Source organism: Rhipicephalus sanguineus, chromosome 9, assembly GCF_013339695.2.
Source record: "Rhipicephalus sanguineus isolate Rsan-2018 chromosome 9, BIME_Rsan_1.4, whole genome shotgun sequence".
Lineage (NCBI taxonomy): Eukaryota > Metazoa > Arthropoda > Arachnida > Ixodida > Ixodidae > Rhipicephalus > Rhipicephalus sanguineus.
This window is the reverse complement of record NC_051184.2, coordinates 95,024,246-95,030,460: the sequence shown is the minus strand read 5'-3', so window position 1 is coordinate 95,030,460 and position 6,215 is coordinate 95,024,246. Positions and strand designations below refer to the sequence as shown.

General features: G+C 52.3%; 1 long non-coding RNA gene across 1 annotated transcript; it reads right to left on the bottom strand.

Annotated features, from left to right (window-relative positions):
• Positions 1-275: 275 nt before the first annotated feature.
• LOC125759760 (uncharacterized) lies at positions 276-1,898 on the bottom strand. The gene is made up of 3 exons (XR_007417395.1): positions 1,727-1,898; positions 1,194-1,266; positions 276-390 (listed from the first exon to the last, which is right to left on the bottom strand). It is a non-coding gene; the product is annotated as an uncharacterized LOC125759760 (long non-coding RNA).
• Positions 1,899-6,215: the final 4,317 nt, after the last annotated feature.

Here is a 6,215-nt window from a genome sequence, read left to right as displayed (position 1 = left end):
AAATTGTTGTGCAACCTAGACCATTCACAAACGCTTTTCTTTTTTTCTAGAACGTGTAAAAATCGATAGAAAACGTACAGTGTGCCACAATATTCTACGCGTATACACTATAAACATAAAGATACACTACAGTGCACTATGTGCATATACTACAAAATAAATCTACATATATGTACAACTAGTCTTTACAAATCACTGTGCAGGTGGCTTCCGCTGCAATGAGGGCCCGGGCGAGGTTACCAACGCCTTGCAGTTCGTGGACCACGTCACCGAGAAGCTGAACCTGGCGCAGCTTTCCAATGATGCCTGGCCCTGCCGCCTGGTGTTTGCGGCTAGTAACTCCAGCGCCTTGGCCTGCCGGTTGCCCACATCTCGCAGCTGCGGCATGAGCTGGAAACCAAGAAATGTGTTGCCATTATCATCTATAAATTTCCTGCTACCGACTCTTCGCTGGAAGCTTCTGTTCGTGAAGAGTTTCAGTGTGTGCAACAATTTCCTCTCTGTTGAAAATCCACTGACCCAACGGCATCCATGAATGGTGCTTGGTTCACCGCACAACCACGCACTTCGTTTGGACAGACCAAAGCGGTGCCAGAATTCATTTTCGCTCATCTCATCAAACGCATCTCACACCTCTAACCACCTCTGCATGAGAAGCAACCAAACAGCAACAAAAAGCAACCAAACTTTTCAGGGCTACACAATCGTTTGCCCGGCTTTACGCGATGACTGACACAATCTCCTTCCGAAACCCTAGCTGCTGCAGTATGCAAAACATACAGCAAGCAGGTGTAACACAGGTGCAAACATGTGAATTTGTGTATGATGGCTATGTGTAGAAGTTATATAACGAGCTTGCTTTTTGAACAGTATATTTAGCAATAGCACATTTTCAGTTTCACTTTTGAAGCAATTGACAAAATAGGGAAACATTTCAAGATGTTGAACATTTTTGCAATGCAACTTTTTTGCTACATTTAACCATAACTGCAAGGCAGGACACCTGTTTATTTCATCTGACAGTTATGCATACAACTAGCTCCTGCAACCGTTTGCCAAATTTTTTTTGTGCAGCTTTTTGTCTTTATGCCCACAGATGTCATCTCTTCACAAACATATGCCTGCACGCATGAGCATCACCTGTGAGCATGTAACACCATCTACAGTTAATCAAAAACATCAGTGAAACTTACGTGTTGGGGCACGGGGAAGATCCTGGGCCACATCCTCTTCAGCCACACCATCAGCAGCTGGAGCAGGGCTCACCTGTTATAGTAAGAAGTTTCTTGATTGACACACTGAGTGCAATAAGAAGTATGGAGTGGAAGTGGACAATAGCAATGTCTTTTTAGAATGTTTCAACAGCGGCATGCTGTGACACACAGACTTCGGAGAGAGGGGTGGAGGGAGGCAAGCCTACTGGCTACGCACCTCACTCGACTCGAGGGTCTGAGAAATGGGTTGGAACACTTAGGGTGCTCTAATGAGCTTCGAAATATAGTTCGCGGCTGTTCTTTCGTCATCACCGCAAATGTGGCTGTTTTGCTTTCTGTTCTGAGCGGCGCAACGTGTTAGCACCTCAGCCAACGCGGCGGCCGGCGGCCAGGTGATTCACTCGATATTGTTTGAAAAAGTAAAACTGACAGCGCGTAATGGCTCGAAGCAAATGAGCACACTACTAATTCGCAGCATACAAGTAACAATGATATTCTAAGCCAGTGCTTACCGATTCAGATCACCCGAACTTTGGGCCTCGCGTACTGTCGACCCGCGCGGTCCCTGTCAAGCACGACGCGGCCGCGGTAACCCGTAATCTGGCCGCCTCCGGTGCCGCTGTAAAGCACAAGCGGGACGTGTAAGATGACCGACCACAATACAATTGTGCTCGCACTCACCTCTGCTGCTCTCGGAGTTTGGCAAGGCTGTGGTGTTACGCGCAGAGACTTCGTTCAAAAGCGCTACCAGCTCCTGCCACATGTCGTCCCGGTCCTCCCTCGTGAACGACGGCTCCAGCGGGCACGACAGCGTCGCGATCTGTGGGTGCTCTTTCGCAAAAGCCAGCAGAAGCTCCTTTTGACGATCCGACACCCGAGCACCAACGCAGACGTTGCGATGGGACGACATTTTGAAACTGCGTCAGCCGCTACTTTTCTCTTTTTTGATGATGATGATGATGATGATTTGTGGCTTTGCCCTTTGTAGCGGGTGGACACATATGGTGTGTTCTAGCCTGGGTATGAAGATGTTGTGTAGGGCAGGAGCGCGGCGTAACCCGCGGCGGGCCGACGGAGAGGCCGAACGACGGGAGGGCGCGCGGAGTGACGACGCAGAGACCAAGCTTCGGCGAGACTGACGGGAGACTGTTCTCCCGCGTTTATTGCAGGCGGTTTTAAGGAGCGAGAAGAAAGGTTATTGGTCCACGAGGCACGGGTCACATGACCGGCACGGCCACGCCAGATTGGTGGTAGCAAAGAGGCATGGCAGAGACCTAGCTCCCCCTTGTAGCATGAATAGAGAGCACAACAGCACTGGTGTCTCAGCATGGCACCAGGGGTCACACGACACAACATCGTCCCGCCCTGGGAAGAATTGCATCCTTATACAATTCTAACTGTCGTACCTGCAATACGCAGAAGTTCGGTCTAGGAGAACACACACACACACAACCTAGGTTACAGAAAATTCATTTCACCGACACCTAACACAAGTGCCTGCTTGCACTGTTCAATGAACATTCACACACGCGCGCTAGAGCAGTAGGCTAGGGCTTACGCGTCCGCTGTGGGCGACGTGACCCAGGCCCTCCAGGAAGACTGCGTGTGGCGGCTGTCGGGAGCCGACTTCGATGACCTGTCCCAATCTCTCCAAGAACTTGGTGGATTACGGCTGCCGTGAGCCGATTCTGAAGACCCAGTCGCATTACTTCCCTCCCCCGTGTTGGAATTCGGTGCATTTACTGCAGGTGAGGAGGAATATCCAGGACTTTCCTCCTGAAGTCCCAACGGGTGATACTGGGTCGCAGGCAATTGAAGCTGCGCTTCCGCAGATGTAGAGTCGCACTGGACAGCAGGGCTACCGCGAATGGCCTGCGCAGGGAACACCTGGTTGCTGATGCGCAATCTTGAATGCGGCCGCCGACCGCGGCCGTCGTCGTCCTGGAGCCGTCGCAGCTCGATGGCGTCCTGCTGCCGTAGCGCCAGAGGCAGCCGACACAGCTTGGCAGACAGTGGCACGATGTGTTGCCGCCTCTTGGCCCGGTGGACGTAGTCCTTGACACGTCCCAGGGCTCCGCTATGCAGGTGCTCGAACCCCGGAGGTACACCTGCAGGAAGCTGCGATGAAACTGGTGTAGCCGGACGACACGTCAACGTTGCGCCGTCGTTCAGGAGTCCCAACTGCTGGATGGCGTCGAACCCCAGCAGTGAAGTGCCGTGTGCTGTCACGTAGAAGGTGACAAAGGCCCGCTTGCCATGATGCTGCAAGTCTGTGCGGAAATAGCCCAGGACCGGTATGCGATGCTTCGAAAAATTTTTCAAGCGAACTGACGCTGGCAGCAGGCGATGCTTCGAAGCGAAAAGCGCGTTGAAGTCCCTCTTCGTCATCAATGATGCCGTCGCTCCGGTGTCCACTAGCAATGACATGTGGCTATGTCCTCCGACGACAACAGGGATACGCAAGTCCCTTGGGCTAGACGGCGAAGCTTGCACGGACAGGACTGTGGCAGTGCCGGAGGCACGGTCTTGAACGGGGGTAACTTCCTGTACCGACGCTCGTCGCTTACGGCAGACTGCCGCGAAATGCCCTTTGATACGGCAAAATTGGCAAATTTTCTTTTTGGCCGGACAATTTTTGTAAGTCGCCAAATGCCCTAACTTGCCGCAGCGAAAACAGGGGCCGACTTGAGGCTTGGGCGCAAGCTGTTGTACTTGCTGGCAGCGAACGCAGCATTGTGCCAGCGCCGTCGAGCCCGCGGAGCCATCTTGGACCCGGCCACCCGCGCCGGGGGGGAAGCCGCCGCCATGTTGAGTTACATGCGGGACCAGCGAAGCAGCCGACCCGCCATTTTGAGCCGCTGCGACGCACTGAATGCTGCCGCCGTAAACGGAGTGCAAACCGAGTAGCCGTTCATTCTCTCCGAATGCCGCGTTGGCTTCGTTGAGCGCCTCCAAGTCGCGTCCAACTTCTTCGGCTTTCTGCAGCGTAAGGGCTTCCCCGTACGACAGTAGTTTGGCCCGTACATGTGCGTTGGCGACCCCGTGAATTGCTTGGTCCCGTACTCTGTCGTCGTAAGTGGCGCCGAACTTGCATGACAGGGCCTTTTCTTTCAGCGCGGTGACGAAGTCGAGAAACGTTTCGCCGGGCAGTTGTTTGCGGCTCGTGAAAAGGTGCCGCTCGGCTAGCACGTTCGTTGACTCGGCGAAAAGCCCGTCCAGGAATTGTAGCAACGTGTCGTACTCCGTCGTCGCCGCATCTGTCGACACCGTGCCCGAGTCCGCCGCCGTCGGTGTACTGGCCGTGTGCGTAGCATTTGGGCCGCCTTGTGCTTCGAGCTGCTCCTGCGCCGCGAAGTATTTGCGCTGGCCCTCGATACCGAGCACGGTGATAAGTGCTGACGCGCGTCTTTCGTCCTCCCAGCCGCTTCCGCCGGCCGCCTTCAAGTGTACCTGGAAAATCTTTTTCCATAAATGCCAAGGAATGGAAGGCTTGCCGGGAACGTTGAGGAACGGAGGAAGGTTTGCAAAATGGGCCGCCATGTGTGCAGGAGGTAGGCAGTAGGCTCAAGCAGGAAGGTGGCGTCGTAGAGGGAGCCGGAGCGGGAACAAAGAAAAGTCAGGTCGACGCGCTTGTAGCGTGCAGGAAGCAGCACCGACGCGCAGCAGAAAAATGTGACTCGTAGCGTAGTGTCACGTACGTCGTGCTCTTCCTGGCGTCGCCTGTCGTAGTAGCGTAGCGGTTCAACTACCTCGTCGCCATGTGTTGTGTAGGGCAGGAGCGCGGCGTAACCCGCGGCGGGCCGACGGAGAGGCCGAACGACGGGAGGGCGCGCGGAGTGACGACGCAGAGACCAAGCTTCGGCGAGACTGACGGGAGACTGTTCTCCCGCGTTTATTGCAGGCGGTTTTAATGGTCGTAGTGCGTAACCAGTCTTAACGCTAGTACCAGATCTTGACCTCCAAGGTGGTGCCGGTGGGAGATTTCTCCTGTGCGTTGTTGAACAATAAAAAATTCGCAGCGTGCGCGTTAACTAAAAGCCGAATTCTTCTGTCTCATTCCCCATTAGCAGCCATTGGCATGTTCCAGTAGGAAACGTTAGTAGAAGTAGAAGTGTAAGTGTTAGCTAAAAGCCGACTTCTTCTGTCTCTCATTCCCATTGGCAGCCACTGTTTACCTCCAAGGTAGTGCCTGGTGAGATTTCTCCTGTGCGTGATTAAACAATAAACATTTTGTTCAAAACGCCGTTGATTGATGAAATAAACCAACGAAAGACGCCAGATGTTTTCTAAAAGCAAAACGAAAAGATGCCAGATGTTTCTAAAGAAAAACGAAAAGACGCCAGCTGCTTAACGAAAGACGCCTGATGTTTCTCCTCTCCTGCTTGTGTCTTGATTCATAGAGACTATGGACGCAGCTTTTGAAGAAGCTGTACTTCGCTGCATGTGCAACTTATGGGCCCGAATGCAAGGGTTTTTGTGGAGCGGCTGTTACGCTGACAGACGGTTAGGCCTAGTCCCGTAAGATTTCCTGCGGAGAAATGCACGCCTCGTGTTGCGTGCGGAGTGCTCTCGCAACTTCCTTTCTTCTGTACTGGATAGATGGACGCGGGCACCTTGATGACGATTACTTTTCTTTGGATGTATGGATTTTATAAAAACCGCAGACTTCTAAGTTCATTTTCGTTGCATTGCGCCCTGTTTTCGAGAACCATAAAAAATTTAACAAAAGAAAATGTGTTGCGTTGCATCACGGATTACATGTGCGACATGTTTCAGCAGTGCGTGACTGCGTAATTCATGCAGAATAAGTAATTAAGCTGTTCAAACATAAATGTAGGCTATGGTTTTCGTTTATGAACGCACACGAACGGAACTATTTTTATTACTTGACCTGATTTCAGTAAGCTGACTGTATATGATCTTTATTGGCCGCTTGGTGGAGCTAGTTTGAAGATATAAATTAGCTTACGTTGCGTGTGCCACGTAAAAAACTCTCAGAAG